Source organism: Ochotona curzoniae, unplaced genomic scaffold, assembly GCF_017591425.1.
Source record: "Ochotona curzoniae isolate NIBS_2020 unplaced genomic scaffold, NIBS_Ocur_1.0 scaffold_4506, whole genome shotgun sequence".
In the NCBI taxonomy this organism is placed as follows: Eukaryota; Metazoa; Chordata; class Mammalia; order Lagomorpha; family Ochotonidae; genus Ochotona; species Ochotona curzoniae.
The window spans coordinates 55320474-55337290 of record NW_024467119.1 but is presented as its reverse complement, the minus strand read 5'-3'; the positions used below and the strand labels follow the sequence as shown (position 1 = coordinate 55337290).

Below are 16817 nucleotides of genomic sequence, written 5' to 3'. Positions count from 1 at the left end.
TTGGAACTAGATATTTGATGTCCCCTGTACCCTTAACTTTATATGTACATAGTCAATTGTGAAACAAGGAATTCATCTGCCACACTGTCTTAAGTGACTTTCTCTAACAGGTGGTTGCACTGCATAACTCATCACTTTAGTCTTACCTCAATGGGTTAAACTCACATAGAAAACAACCTATTTTAAGATAATTTTGCTAACTGATTTCTAAAAGTGCAAATTAGGAGGTCATGAAGAGAATTTGATCAAGACTGCACGCAATATTTTTCCACTCTTTTTCTTTTTAAATATTTTATCCATTTTTATTGGAAAGTCAGATTTACAGAGAGAAGGAGAAACAGCGAGAAAGATATTTTATCTGCTGGTTCACTCCCCAAGTGGCCACAATGGCCAGAGCTATGCTGAGTCAAAGCTAGGAGCCATAGACATCCTTTGGGTCTCCCACTAGGACGCAGGGTCCCCAAACTTTGGGCCATCCTCTATTGCTTTCCCAGGCCACAAGTAGGGAGCTGGGAGGGAATTGTAGCAGCTGGGATATAAAACAGCATCCATATGGGATCCCAGTGCATGCAAGGCAAGGACTTTAACCAGTAGGCTATTGTGCTGGGCCGCACTCTTATTTTTTTATTTCTTTGATGTGACAAGTCATTTTTCATTTATTCTCTTAACATACAAATGATTCCAATTCCAGGGAGCTGTGTGTGCAGAGCAGACAGATGCAGGGTACCTCTCCTAAAGAGCTTGTCTGTTCATTTACTTTCTGTTCATTTTCTAATGTGTTTTTATTCAGGGCACACAGGTGATGAGGACAAGCTGTTCAGCTTTTGGCAGATGCTAGTTATAACTCTGTGATGACCTCTGCTCCAAAGACTTGACTTTTAAGCTGTGTAGGGAGTCACACACATTGGGACAAATGTGGTGGCATAGCAAACTGATTCTTTATCTGTGGTTTTGACACTCCATATGAGTTGCAGCTCTAGTCCAGCTGCTCCACTTCTGATACAGCTCTCTCTGCTTATGGTCTGGGAAAGCAGGGAGGATGGTTCAAGTTCTTGGGCCCCTGCAACCACATGTAAGACATAGGGGAAGCTCCTGGCTCCTGGTTTCAGACCAGCTCAGCTCCACAACTGCAGCCACTTAGGGAATGAAGTAGTGGATGGAAGATCTGTCTTTCTGTCCTCTCTTTAAATCTGTCTTTCCAATCAAAATACATTAAACAACAACAACAAACCACAATAGAACTGTTTCAATCACTTTATCTCTGGATTTGGTGCTGTTTTTCAAGATAGCTCCTTTGACTGAAATAAGAATAAACCTGTGTGTACATATAAATTGTAACACTGGTTGAATCTTGAAGCGATGAAGCTTACTACTAGATGAAATTATAAGCCAGAAACATTTTAAAGCACTGTAGACTGGGTGTCATAGAATACCATCCTCACCCAGTGTTTCATACCTTCTTCTGTCCTTACTTTTCAGTGGTACCCTTTCATGGTAACTCTGATCTTGACCAGGTGATTTTTTCTCTCTTTTTTTTGACTAATGACACAATACTAAGATCAGCACAAAGGCTTGAAAAAGGACTTGTTTTCTTTTTTTTTTCCTTAAGATTTATTTATATTTATTGGAAAGGTGGATATACAGAGAGGAGGAGAGACAGAGAGGAAGATCTTCTGTCCGATGGTTCACTCCCTAAGTGACCACAATGGTCAGTGCTGAGCTTATCCGAAGCCGGGAACCAGGAGCTCTCCCAGGTCTCCCATGCGGGTGCAGGGTCCCGAGGCTTTGGGCTGTCCTCGACTGCTTTCCCAGGCCACAAGCAGGGAGCTTGATGGGAAGCAGGGCCACTAGGATTTGTATTGGCGACCATATGGGATCCCGGCGCATACAAGGCAAGGACTTTAACCACTATGCTATAGCGCTGAGCCCAGACTTGTTTTCACTTTCTCTCTTTGACCCCTGTCTGAGTATGGGCAGGCTAGACATGTCAAAATCATGCTAGGTCATGATTTAAATCATGTATGTCTTCTATGAGAGTCACCTTAAACAGAATGGAGTTTTCCCAGCCATGGCTAACATGCCACTGACAGCAGCTACATGAACAAGCCTGTCAAGATCAGCAAACCTTCCCCAGATCCAGAGAGCTATCAAGCCAGCACATGGACTCATGAGAGTAGTGATTGTGTTTAACCATGAGGCTTTGGAGTTATTTGTACAGCAATGGCTGACTACACATTGTCTTCTTTTTAATATATTAGGAATTCATGCAGGGGTTGGGCGCATCTGGTCTGCAGGCTATATTAAAACTGTAAAATCATTGGGTCTGGTCCTGCCAAAGCAACTGAAGATGAACCTCAAAGTTCAATAAATCTATATTAGCCTAATTTTTAAATTGATAATTCTGTATGGCCTGCAAATTATAATTATAATATAAATATTCAGGTGGCAGAAGAAAGTTCCCCTACCTCTGATTAGGGATTCCTTGTTTTTTAAAAATTATTTATTTGTTTGTTTATTCATTTGAAAGGCTGAGTTTTAAAAAGAGAGGGGAAAGCAGAGAGGGAGAGAGATCTTTTTTATACTGGTTCACTCCCCAGATGGCCTGAGCAGCTAGGGCTGGACCAGGAAGCTAGGAGCCAGTAACTCATCTGTCTCCCACATGGCAGGCAGGGTCCCAGGGACTCAGTTGCCTTATCAGGGAGTTGGAGTGGAAGTAGAGCAGATGGAACTCAAACTGGTGTGTATGCCAGCATTACAAGTGTCATCTTAAACGTTATGCCACACTGCTAGCTCCCAGGGATCATTTCTCAATCTGCACAGATCATGTTTGGAAGCCTGTTAGGGTATCAGTAAAGGACTAATCATCTGATTTAATCAAAAACAAACTCTTCTATTTGATTTTACCCAATAAAGACATCAAGTATGTGCAGGGGTATGACAGTAACTTCAGAAGACTAAGCAGTAGATTAGTCAAAACTTGTAGAATAAATACTCCTATTTGCTATTGGCAAGGAACCTGAGTGTGCTATAATCGGGAAGCGGCAAATGGATAGGCTCTTGAGTGACAGTGAGGTGTGTGATACCAGAGCTCTGTTAGATGAGAGATGGGGATTGGCTGCCCCTGGGTTTCTGCAGATACAGAATCACTTTCACTAACTACATTGTAATCAGGATGAACATAACTAATGACTATTTTTTAAAATTTTATTTTTGTTTATTTGAAAGGCAAGACACAGAGAGAGGAAGAAATGAGAGAGTGAGAGCGTGCACGCTTGCGTGCGAGAGAATCATCCACTGGTTTACTATCTAAATGGCCACAACAGGGCCAGGATGCAGCCAGGAGCCAGCAGTTTCATGCAAGTCTCTCACAAGACTGGAAGGCACCCAAGCACTTGGGCCATCTTCCACTGCTTCCTCAGGCAAGCAGGGAACTAGATCAGAAATGGAACAGCAGGACTCTTACTGGTGCCCATAGGAGATGCTGGAGATATTTATCCGCTATGCCACTATATCAGTCCTGATAGCTAATGGTAATTAAGAACTCACCAAATTCCAGTCATTGTACCAAAGGCTTTACATTCATTATATCATTTAATGCTCAGACCAAGTGTATGAACTAAGTACTAAGTACAAGGGTTGTCTCCAGTTTATGAAAGAAAAAAAAACTGAGATTCAGGGAGTTTTTATTTAATTTTTTTATCATTATTTGTTTAATAAAAATGGAATGCTTCACAAATTTGTAAGGTTTTATAACATCAGACTGCTCTAAAGTCAAAGGGCCTGGATTGAGGCCCAGCAGCATTACTCCTAAGCCTGTATTCTTGGTCTCTCGCTCAGACAAGAAAATACTATTTTTAGGAAAAGAAAATGACTCCAGTTCATTCTCTTATCTGTCCAATGGGTCAACTGAGAGGCAGTGGAATAGAGATTCTTCATATGGCAAGGATTGTAGGAATGTTCAGTACTCTTTGGGACTCCAAGTAAGACCGACCCCCACACCAGGAAGGTCTCAGCTGTATTGCGAAGTGATCTGCAGGGAAGGGTGGGATGAGGGCACTGCCCTTGTCAAGCCCTGTGCTTTGGTGCTAGTCTTCCTCCTCTGAGTCAGGAGGCACTTTTGAAAATAATCTTTTTGCAAGAGAGGGAACTGTTTTACTTTTAGTTGCTTTGTGAGAAGCACTACAGTTGTTAGGAAGTCTGCTAAAACACTTGCAGGTCTTATCCAATAAAACAGCAAAAAGAGGACTCCATCATTTTCCATTTATAAGACTAAGAATTTGGTGGCAAAGGGGAAATAATAGGTTCATTTTGGTGTAAACGTTTTTGAAATCCATGCAGTTTTTTTCATGATATGTATACCCATGAACTACATGAAGACTTTTCATATGCATAGACTTCAAAAATTTTTAAACCAAAATATACTTATGTTTTGATCCTATCTTCCACGAAACTTTTGGAGTATCCATATAATGGGAAAAAATCAGAAAAACAATGTGACTAGTTGGTGCACAATGAATGCTGAATAAATTAATCCTTTTTAAGATTTATTCTGTATTTGAAAAGCACTGTGACAGCTAGACACAGATTGTGTATGTGTGTGTGAGAGAGAGAGAGAGAAAGAGAGGGAGAGATTCCATTTACTCGCTGGTTCACCTCCCAGATGCTGGCAATAGCTGGTTCTGGGCCAAACTGAAGCAAGGATTCGGGAACTCTACCTGGGTCTCCCATGGGAGTAGCAGAGACCCAAGTACTGAGTCATCATCTGCTGCATTCAAAGATGATGCTGAATTAAAAGCTAGGACAGAATTCATCCTCAGGCATTCCGCCTTGAGATGTGGGAGTCCAAGAAGGCAGCTCCAACATTGCCCTGACAGGATGAGTTTTAAATGAATAAAGAATTCTCCATTAACTACAGACATTTAGGAATCAAAACACCTGGGACACCCAATTTATAACTGGATCCCAACTCTATGGAATCAAATGTTCCAAGGGAAGTGAATTACACAAACTAATTGCTGCACACTTTTAAGTAACAAAACATAGTCCATACTACTGGTCTCCTGGAACCTCACCTAACTTCTGTCATCCAGGCTTTTACAAAAGCCAAATTCAAAGAGTTTTTGAACTGTATTATTCCCCATCGGAATTTATGTCCAAGCAACCTCTCTCTTCCAGAGCAAAAGAAACTCATCCTCCTCACCCAGTTAGACAGCTAGCTTTACAAAATGAAATGCCTCACCAGAAACCCAGGCAAGCCAATTGCTTCTTCCATTCTCACATCCTCCCCCACCGTGGCCCACACCTCTGCTGACTGCAGCAATCTGAACTGAGTACTCCACGGAGGCCACTGTTCTCTGCCTCTAATAACCCTGTCTGACAAGCATGGTGAGTAATTTCCTTACCGCTTTTGTTGTTAACAAATGCTAATAATGCTGCACGATACAGATCAAGTGCAGCGACTGAAAAAGAAACTACACAAATTAATTTTTAAAGTTATCATCAAAAGAAATGCTTTTCTGCAGGAAACTTTTTTTAACCGCTCAAGGCGTTTGCCTAGCTCTGCTCAAGTTGATCGCTTTTTGATTAATTAACAAATGTGTCTGCTTCATGAATGGAAACAGTTCATTTTACCTATGATATACTTGCAGGGTTTTTTTTTAGGAGAATGTAATGGCAGAGAAGTCACCATCATCTAGTCTCTAGAACTTGTGCCATCTATTTTCATGACTAGCTTAACAGACTGTGGTGGTCTCCTCCCATTGTGGTGCCCAATAAATCTTATTCTAATTGCAGAAAACGGTGGAGGTGATGATTGGTTTCCTTTCAAATCTATTCATACTTCGTGTACATGATAATCACCAGGCAATCAATGCACTAATCCAATCAATCTTTCATGCAGCAAATATTTATCAAGGGTCTTTCTGAGTGAGGCATGGTCCAGGCTGTGGTAAGATAGTTAGGATCTTTATATTATCCTGTGGAGAGATATTTATTTGAGGTTCTCCTATCTAAAATCAAGAAGAAAAAAAATCACTAACTTAATTCAGCATTAACAAGATACATTCTGGCACAAGGCGTCATAAAGGAATGCCAGCAAGTTCAATGTTAAAGCTCTTATTCTATATTTTTTTTCTCCTAATGAATCCTTTTAGATAAATGAATCAAAAGTAGTAAATATTGTCATGATTTCCAAATCGTGAAAGTGTTTTACACTAAAGTTTATTTTACAAGCCTTCTCCCAAATTCTTGTGAGTCTTATTTTTTTTTTTTTTTTACTTATTTTTATTAGGAAGGCAGATATACAGAGAAGGAGAGACAGAGAAAAAGATCTTCCATCCGCCGATTCACTCCTGAAGTGGCCACAATGGCTGGAGCTGACCTGATTCAAAGCCAGGAGCCAGGAGCTTCTTCCAGGCCTCCCACATAGGTGCAGGGTCCCAAGGCCCTGGGTCACTCTCCACTGCTTTCCTAAGCCATAATTGGAAAGTGGAACAGCTGAGACACACCTGTGACCATGTGGGATCCTGGCATTTGCTTGGTGAAGATTAACCAATTGAGTCATTGTGCTGGGCCCAATAGTGTACTTTTATTAGTTAAAGCCTATGCTTTGTTCATACTACCTTAGTTTTTGTTTTGTTTTGATTAAGGTTTATTTATTCTTATTGGAAAAGCAGATTTATCATGAGATAGAGACAGAGATCGTCCATCTGCTGGTTCACTCCCCAAATGGCCACAATGGCCAGAACTGAGCCAATCTGAAACCAGGATCTAAGAGCCTCTTCTGGGTCTCCCATGCAGTACAGGGTCCCAAGAACCTGAGCCATCCTCTACTGCTTTCCCAGGCCACAAACAGAAAGCTGGATGGGAAGTAGAGCAGCCTGGATATGAACCTGCACCCATGTGGGGTTCTGGCACTGGCAAGGTGAGGATTTAGCCATTGTGCCATTACACTGGGCCCCCATCTTGATTATTTTTACTGACGCTTCAATCATGGTTTGATGCTAAGTGTTTGCTCATGATTTTAATTACTATAAAGCCCTCTATGGGGGCACAGCATTGTGGTTGTGGTACAGCACATTAGCTGCCACCCACAATACCAGCATCTCATGTGCAAGCACAAGTTCAAAAGCCCGGACCTCCACTTCTATCCAGCTTCCTACTAATACAGCTAAGAAAGCAGTGGATAACGGTTCAAGTGCTTGGATTCCTGCTCTCCAAGTGGCAGACTTAAATATCCTGGCTTCAAGCTTCAGCATGGCTTAATCCTGACTAACCAACATTTGGGGAATAAAACAGCAAATGAAGATTCATTCTGTCTTCTCTCTGTCATTCTGTCTTTTGAATAAATAAATGTTTTTAAAACCTATGTTATAGGGCTGGCATGATGTCTCAGTGGCTAAATCCTTGCTTTTAATGCACCGGGATCACATATGGCCAGCATTTCATGTTCCAGATGCTCCACTTCCCATCCAGTTCCCTGCTGGTGGCCTAGGAAAGAAGTGGAGGATGGCCCAAAGCCTTGGTACCCTGCACCCGCATGGGAGACCTGGAAGAAGCTCCTGGCGTTGGATCAGCTTAGCTCCAGTTGTTGCAGCCATTTGAGGAGTGAACCAGTGATGGAAGATCTTTTTCTGTTTCTCCTCCTCTTTCTGTAAATCTGCTTTTCCAACAAAAATAAATAAATCTTTATAAAAGTATTTTATAATTAATGACCATGCTAGCACCTCTTGCTAATAAAAATCAGGATATGGGTCACCAGCAATAAATCCATGAGAGATATTACATGAAGAAAACTCAGTGTGACTAAAAAAAAAATCAGAAATATCTCTTGGTCTGCTCATGACTTAGTGTCACTTCACACATAAAGGCCTGTTGTATGCTTTCATTTTCTCAAGCACATATGCGATTATAGTTTTACTTGGGTCTCCAACTGAGCAGTGATCTGATACCATCTAGAGAAATACCAAACACACACAAGCACAATAAATGTTTTCTGATGATGTAATGCTTCCTAGTAATTAATTTGAATAATTAGTCATTTTCTCTCTCAGATTGGTATATTTCTATCTTACATGCTGAATGAGTTAAAGAGTTCTTAACTTACAGTTAAAGAAAATTCCTTGAAAGCAGTTTTGTCACCTTACCTCCTAATTTTCAGAATGCTACTTAAACTGCCAGTTGAGTAAGCCTTAGGGAAAATCTCTTCTGTTGTTATGTCAAGGAAAATGTGGGTGGAGGGAGTGAGGTCGGCTTCGCGTCTTACACGTTAGATTTGGACTGTCAGACACAGGGGAAAAAGGAAATCTCAGACCTCCCCAGGTAGGGATATGACTTTGCTTAGAATTCCATTTTTGGGGAAGTCCACTATCAAGGTGATGTCAATTCTCAAGTAACAAATTGACTCCATATGTTCCTAACCCACAGACCTCCTGGGTGACGTATACTGAAGACAAGTCGCTTGCCCATTTGCTCACTGTAGGTGACAGGGAAACCGTGTATTTTCCCCACCTCATACTCACACAAAGCGGAAGTACACCAAGCTCCCCTGTTGCTCTTGTTCTTAATCATGTTTCTAACAACCAATATATTTTACACCTGACTTTAGCTATGAATTTACTTTCTGTTCACCTCTCCACCGTGGTATTTTAGTGATCTTAAAATATTATCATAGTCCTGCTTTGTCCAAAATACATTATCTTATTTGTTATGCAGTTAGGAAAACTGTTTTAAATATTACATTTCTGCCTAGAAATCAACTGGGATAGTAAAAGTTCAAACTCCAGGATTCCCCCAAAGCTTATACTCCTATTTGGCAAAGAAATTTAACAGAGTGACTGCACCACTATCACAAGAATTACAAGAAAGCTTTTTGTTTGTTTTTAATTTTGAAGAAAGGGCAGCAAATTAACATTTTCTGATTCCCCTAATGATTCAAGAAACAGTTTGAATGGACTTGTATGTGTTCTATTATTTAAGGAAAAATGGTCTTTATTGAGAATAATGAAGTCAGGTAGGCAGAGTTGATGAAATGTGCAGAACTGTGAGTCTCGAGCTTCCTGTTCTCAACAAGGTACACATAATTCTACATGATGTGGTGGTTTGTTTCTCTTCTCATCACAGATGCCATAGGGAAGCATGCACATTCCCAATGCTGACAGCAGTCAGTCCAGTCACCCCCTCAGCGGCTCACTCGCAATCCTAGCATCTTAGTAGTCATTATCAGATCACCACTTAGAAGTATGACCTTCGCAAATTTTCTTATATTCTTTTTGCCTTAGTTTTTTGTAAAACGGATGGCAATAGTAGTTACTTCACAAATATAAAGATTAAGTAGTTTACTGTACTTGAGTGAATTTTAATTTGTCTTTGTCACTTCAAAACATTTTTATTCTACAAGGGAAACATTTTTTAAAAAGGATTAATTTGTTGGAAAGTCAGGGTTACAGAGTGAGGGAGAGACAGACATATCTTTCATCCACTGGTTTACTCCTCAAACGGCCTTAACAGCCAGGGCGGAGCCAGGCTGAAGCCAGGAGCTTTCATCTGGATCTTCCATGTGTGTAGGGACCCACATGCTTGTGCCATCTTTTGTTGTTTTCTCAGGACATTGGAAGGGAGTTGGACTGGAAGTGGAGCAGTCAGGACAGTGGATGCTGACACTTTAGGCAGTTGCTTTACTCACAGCACCACAAAGCTTTCCCTTTTATCCTGAAGAAACATTTTGTTGCAAATGAAGTCTCACAAAGGATCCAATGTGAACAACAGATAAAAGAGGATTTGCTCTCATTAATACAGGGGTGGAAGGACCTGGAAAACTGCTCATCTTCCTTTCCCTTTTCCTGCAAGGAAGCTCCTCCAAGACTTTTTAGAGCAGTAACATCACCTTGTCATCACAGTAAGAGAGTGAAACTCCTAAAGCTCTATCAGTGTTTGTCAAGTAATTGCTCCAAATCTTACCATGGATCACTTACCTGTAGACTTAGTCAATACCTACCTTCAGTGCACAGTGCACTGAACACACTTTCAGTACACTTCTCCTACTTTCCTTCCCTTTGGTTTTGAACCCATTGCATATAACTGAGGCCGTACTTCCATTTTTATGAACTCATCTCATTACCGATCCCACATCCAGCTTAATGCTCTCAGAGGACACAACAGCAAGCAAGCTGAACTCTTTATTCCACACAAGGCTTTCTTCTCTCTAGAACTCTATTCCAGTGTCTTTCCCTTGAAACTCTTCCTTGAACTCCAACTCATGAAGCCTCTTACCCCAAATGAATTCAACTCAGCCATTCCTGTAGACCAATTACTAATTCATAGAAAACAAAACAAACCACAGAGCCTTCTTTTCCTGGATGACCTACATAAAATTTAGCAGATACATGAATATAGAAGTATTCCAATTGGTATCCCACATAATATTACATGAGAGTTTACTCCCTAGTGATTCCTCCTGGGCTTCTGTGTATGAGAGGGACTCTGATTTGGTATGTACTATGTGCAATATAGGAGCTAACTGCAGGGTAGTTCTCACAAAGGTTAATAACAGGGGCAACTAACTCAGAGAGCTTTGAACACAAGAGATCTTAAAACACAGAGAAAAGTTTGTAATGAAGTTAGCTTTCTGAAATAAAATCTCTCCTTTCCTCTCACAAAAGAGACATAAGATATTCCCAAGTCAACCTTTCTCTAGAAACTAAGCAGAATTGCCTCTTTAGAGTTTCCCTTAACTTACGTTTCTGAAACCAGCAGAAGGTAATAGTGGTACTTTTGTATAAAGAAAAAAGTGATTTCAAAACAATTGTTGATTCACAAGAGGGCAAAAGAAAACAACAAAGACTTCCCACTACATAGCATTTAACAGAGACTTTCTCTACTAGTTAAAGAAAATGTTAACGTTCAAGTAATCCTACTTGGACTAAACATTTAAGGCAGGGGCTAGAAAGCTTCAACTGCAATTAAAATAAGCTTTGGTCTCACAGTATAAATATGTGAATAAGAAACAGACTGGGATGGAAGAAAACAAAGCATGGGAAAGGAAAGAGGAGAATAAATCTGAAGTGAATGATCAAACAAAGAAAGGAGGGTAGAGATGTGGAGAGAGAGGGAGAAGGGAACTGGACCTCCAGGGCTGTCCTCAGTTCTGTGTTCCATGGGAGGCTCTGTGTGTTGGTAGTTGAGCTCAGCGATCTTTGATGGCCTCTAGTGCTCCCCAATCCTTTTACTTCTAAGGCTTCAGTGTTCCGTGAATGTATTCTCCTCACACCCCAATAATTAGAGTAGTGGTTGTGAGAGCTGGATAAATCAAGTCAAAGGTCAGAAACTCTTTCATCCCTGCCATGTCATTAAGGTGTCTACACACTGCACATACTGGTGGCAGATACTTTGAATGGATTCTTTTTATAAGCAGGTTTCTTTTGTCCTTCTCATTTTTCTTTCTTTCTCTGCACTAGTTTCCTCCCTTAATGTGTATTTTAAATTTCCGAGAAGCAACTAGAGCAAAAATTAAGTGTTTTTATCATCATGAAAAGCATTGAAAAAATACAGAAAATAATCAACTGACTAAATAAATGTAAATAAACCACATTTTTTGTCTTCTAGGTTCTCAAGATAATTGATTTTCTGAAAGGTTTTGTTTGTGTTATGGAAAAAAATGATTTTAGAAGTTAACGCATTTCTTTCTCATTTTAAGGCTATCAGATGCTTGATATTTGTTATTAATTTTTAAAGATTTATTCTATTTTTTCTTGGAGAGGTAGATATATATAGAGAAGGAGATACAGAGACAAAGATCTTCCATACTCTGGTTCACTCCCCAGGCAGCTACAGTGGCTGAAGCTGAGCTGGTCTGCAGCCAGGAGCTTCTTCCAGGTCTTCAACATGCGAGTACAGGATCCCAAGGCTTTGGGCTGCCCTCTACTGCTTTCCCAAACTACAAGCAGGGAGCTGGATGAGAAGTGGAGCAGCTGGGACATGAGCTGGTGCCCTTATGAGATTCTGGCAGATGGAAGGTAAGGATTTAGCTACTAGGCTATCATGCTGCCCACCCCACCCCCCTTTTTAAAATTAATTCTTATACCAGAAAAGTTGTCACTGGATAAAGTCAATACAAGAGAGTCAATTGGACGTTTCAGTTGAGACTAGAAACTGATTATTTAACACAGACAAGATACACATTCGAATTCTGGGTGCCACCAAAAACAGTTTTTCAGAAGGACCTATCTCCTTACCCCAAATCCATGTATCAGAAACATCTCTACTGGGGGTGAGCCCCTTTATGGGGTGCCATGAGCAGCATAAGCTGTACTCCTGGAATCCAATGATGGCAGCAGTGGAGGTGGGTTCCTATCATGAGAGAAGCAGTCAGACCCAGGCAGGCAGCTCCTCCAGTCACTCCAGCTTGTTATTTCACTGTTCTGTGCTTTGGCTTCCTCATCTGTAAAAAGGGATATGAAAATTAGTTAATTCTCACGTTGTTGCTGTAGATGAGATAATGTTTAGAAAATAGACATCAAAGTGTTTGCTAGAAGTTATTAACATTAATAACATTTTGATTGGTAAAGGCTATTTTTCTCAGAAAGAGTCTTTTAATCCCCCTTTGACAGAGGGAAAGAAGTCTATTAGGTAAAAGTATTTCTGAGTTTAAAGGCTGATTTCAGGGTAACGTTTAAGCTCATTGGACAAATTTCATTGTTTGTGTTTTCCTGTCTTGATTTGTAGAACTACCACGTATACAGCTCAAGGAGAATAAAGATTTAAAGAATCCAAGCAAAATAAATCATTTAACACTAAGACTGTAACAGTATAAGTGATTTATAATGGTTTACATGCATTTTAGGATTCTGTGACACTTTGTTCCCCTGGGTATTTCAGATGATTGTATTTATATGCAATAGTAATTTGAGAAGTACATTTTATCCATTCTATATTCTAAAACAATGGTGTTTGGGGAATCTAATGATTTGAATTCTCTAATATATAGGACATTTCTATAAATAGAGCAAATCACATTTAACTGCACTTTTGTTACTATTTTCAAAATCTCTTTAATTTTAATTTTATTTATATATTTGAGAGTCAGAGAGACAGAGTGAGAGAACTGTGTGTCAGGCCCAAACCTGATCATCACAGCCAGGAATTCAATGCAGACCTCCCACCCATGCAGTAGGGATTCAACTTCTGGAACACTCTACTCATCCTCTTTCAAGGTATACATTAGCAGAAAGATGGAATCAGGGGCACAGCCAAGACTCCAGCCTAGGAATTCTGATATGGGATGCAGGAATCCTAACTGACATGTTAACTGCTAAGCCAAATGTCAATATCAATGTATTATTGCATTTTTTAAAATAGCTAATCTTGTGATCAATTAAATACGAATTCATTAAAAAGTACTCTGGAATTCATTATTGTCCCTGACATTGGAATCCTTAAATCAAAAGAACACTAAAACCAAGTGCTACCATTTATTGCTTTCAAAATGAGAATTTTTATATTAAACTGGAATCTATCCCATAAAACAGAAGATTCTCAGTTATAAAAATTAAAATCTCTTTTGAGCCAAAAATAGCATAAGGAAAATAATTTCAATATGTTTAATGTATCTTTAATAGCAAAAGAACCCTTACAAGTTATATTACTTACTTTTTCATTACTATAATTAAATACCCAAGACTGAGTAACTTGAAAATATCTGCTTTGGCCATGGCTCTCGTGCAAGCGTAAGGTCTTCTATTGATGACACTCTTGCTGCCAAAGCACTAAAAGCCCAAGAGCATCACATGGTAAGAGGCAGGGAGTGTGCATGTGTGTCTATTCTGTCTCTTTCTTTTTATAGCCACCAGTAGTTAATTGAGAGGGCTTAACTCTGATGACCTCATCTAATTCTGGTAATCTTTCCAACGACCAATGCCTAAATACCATAGTCAGATTCAGTTTCTACCACCTTTCCATCTCAAAATGGGCACTGCATTTTTCAAAAAGATTTATTTATTTATTTGAAAGGCAGATTTACAGAGAGGAGGAGAGACAGGGAGAAAAATTTTCCATCTGCTTGCTCACTCCCCAACGGCCACAATGGCCACAGTTGAACTGATCCAAAGCCAGGAGCCAGGAACTACTTCTGGGTCTCCTATGTGGGTGCAGGGTCCAGAGGCATTGGGTCATCTTCTACTGCTTGCCCAGGCCACAAGCAGGGAGTTAGATGGGAAGTAGAGTGTCTGGGACACAAAGTGATGCCCATATGAGAAATCAGAACATATGAGATGAGGATCAATTGCTGGGCCACCACACTGGGCCCTGGGTATTACATTTTAACACACGAATCCATGGAGGACACGTTCAAACTATAGCCAAATCAAAGCATGACACTCTTGTTCCCTAAAGTTCACGTCATTCTGACAATGCAAAATACAATCACATCACCCTCAACAATCCTAAAGCTAGAACTTCTTCCAAAGTCCAAAGTGTGAGGTTTTATCTGAGACTCAAGGCAACCTCCTTGATACATAATTCCAAGCAACATTGGCAGGACAGGTATACAGGTTAAATATTCCTATTCCAAATGGAAGAAATAAACAGAAAGAAGCAATCAGCTCAACACAGGCCCCAAACCTAGCAGGGCAGACATTAAATTCTAAAACCAGAAGCCTGGCATTCCGTGTACACTGCAGCAGGAGATGGGCTTCCAAGACCTCAGGTGGCCTTCCTCCTATGGCTTTGCTGGTATCACATTGGGCTAGTTTGTCCCACTGTCTGTGGCCTTCCTCAATGAACACAGCACATTGCTGGTAGCTGGGCCTTTCTGGGGCTCTTGTTGGAGCTCTCCTCTCACATGTCCAGTAGGCATTGCCCTCTTTGAATCTATGGCAAGCTTCTCACCAGTCTCATAGACTTTTCTTAGAAATATGTGAAGTCACTACAAGTCTTAACAATCTGCACACCAATCAGAACATATATGGATGTCAAAGTCTGCCACTGGCAGCTGGGCTTGCTTGAACTAAGGGTCTAGTTGTGCAGTACTTAACCAGCTAATAGCATAGAAATAAATCCCCTAGTAGCCCTGGGCTGTCAAAAAGGATAAGGCAGCCTAAGGTTCTTTGTGTGAAACAATTTTACCCTTGGAAGGTCTCTGTGTCTGTGATGGGGTAAGGGGAGGAGTCTTGAAGATTTCTGAAGTGTCCTTTTACAATTGTCCTAATGCAAAGCAACTGGCTCCCTTTAATTTGCAATATTCTTTTTAGCAAGTACCTTTTCAGCAGAACCCTAACTTGCCTTTTTTTTTTTTTTACTTCTTCCATAGCTAAACTGAATTTTTTAATATCTTCAAATCTTTCTTCTTTGCTTCCCCTTTTTTTCTTGACTCTAGAAATATGACTAAAATTGGCCAACAATGTTTTTGCTACACTTTGTACGCTTTGCTGTTTTGAAATTTCTCACTGTGCTTTATTTTTTAAATTTTTATTTTAAAAAAGTAAATTTGGGAAATGAGTCAATCCTAAAAGGTCAGATACCACATGTTTGCCTTAATTTAAGTTGGAATGCTGTCAATTTGTAAGAGGGTACCTTTGAAATGTAGTATTACATTGTAATTAACCCCATAATGTTAGAAACTGTTGTTGATGTTATGTTATGGCATTTAATTGGTCGGAACGATAATCTGCCAGCTATGTCTCCAGGCCAGAATTGGTCTCCTCAAGAAACTGTTGAATTCAGCTGGGCAATAAGATACTGGACACTATGCAAGGCACATACTTGCACTGAGAGAAACAAGACTAGATTTGAACTGTAATACTGCAATAAGGTGGAGCAACCCACCATGGGGGGAGGGCAAGGGGAGAGGAAGGGGAAACACCAGAGCCTATGAAACGTTGTTATAAAATTAAATGCAATAAATAATATATGTAAAATATACACATGGATTCGTGTGTTAAAATGTAATACCCAGTAAATTTTTATTTTAAAAAAGTAAACTTTTATTTACTTATTTGAAAGGCAATTAGAGATAGAGAGAGAAAGAGAGAAGGAGAGAGAGAGAGACATAGAATCTTTCACCTGCTGGTTCACTCTCCAAATGTTCACAACAGCCAGAGTTGGACCAGGCTGAAACCAGAAACCAGGAACTCCATCTGGGCTCCCAGGGGATAGCAGGGTCCCAGACACTTTGCCTATCTTCTGCTGCCTTCCCAGGCACATTAACAGGGAGCTGAATCAGAAGTGCGGCAACTGGGACATGAATGAGCACTTATATGGGATCTGAGTACTACAGACCATGGCGTGACTTGCTGTGTTACAACACTGACCCCAGTCCCTCATTCTTAATTTGGTTCTTCCTCAAATTCTGGCAGCATGGACACAGTGCAGCCAACTTCTTTGCCACAGTGTAGCAATATTGGCCTTTAGCCTATTTTCTGATAAAATTCTCATTTTCATCTGAAACTGGTCTCGTCTTCTGATCCCTCATCGGAATTGCCCACAATGCTCTGCTTACCAGCTTTTTATAATATTTTTATAAGATTTTTAAAAGATTCCTCCAAATATTGTAACCTCTGCCTGTCACCCAGTCTAAAATCTTTTCCATGCTCAAGAATTTGCTATTAGCAACAATCCCACTCTTGGGACAAATTTTCTGTCACATTTTGTTGCTGTTGTTACTATAATGAAATACTTGTGTCTGCAATGGTTTATAAAGAAAAAAGGTTTGTTTGGGCCTATGACTCTGGCCTAAGGTTGAGAGCCTGCATGTGGTGATGGCTTTGTTAGCAGAGTCCACAGATGATGCAGGACTTTTACATGGCAAGAGACAAGGAGTGTGTGTA

At 40.2% G+C, this 16817-nt stretch overlaps 1 long non-coding RNA gene across 2 annotated transcripts in view; it reads right to left on the bottom strand.

Moving 5' to 3' along the window:
* Positions 1-16817, bottom strand: part of LOC121147400 — a 56647-nt gene that overhangs the window by 30154 nt on the left and 9676 nt on the right. For both annotated transcript variants that reach the window (XR_005882375.1, XR_005882374.1), the window contains exon 5: positions 12231-12436. This is a non-coding gene — a long non-coding RNA (uncharacterized LOC121147400). The remainder of the gene's footprint in view (positions 1-12230; positions 12437-16817) is intronic.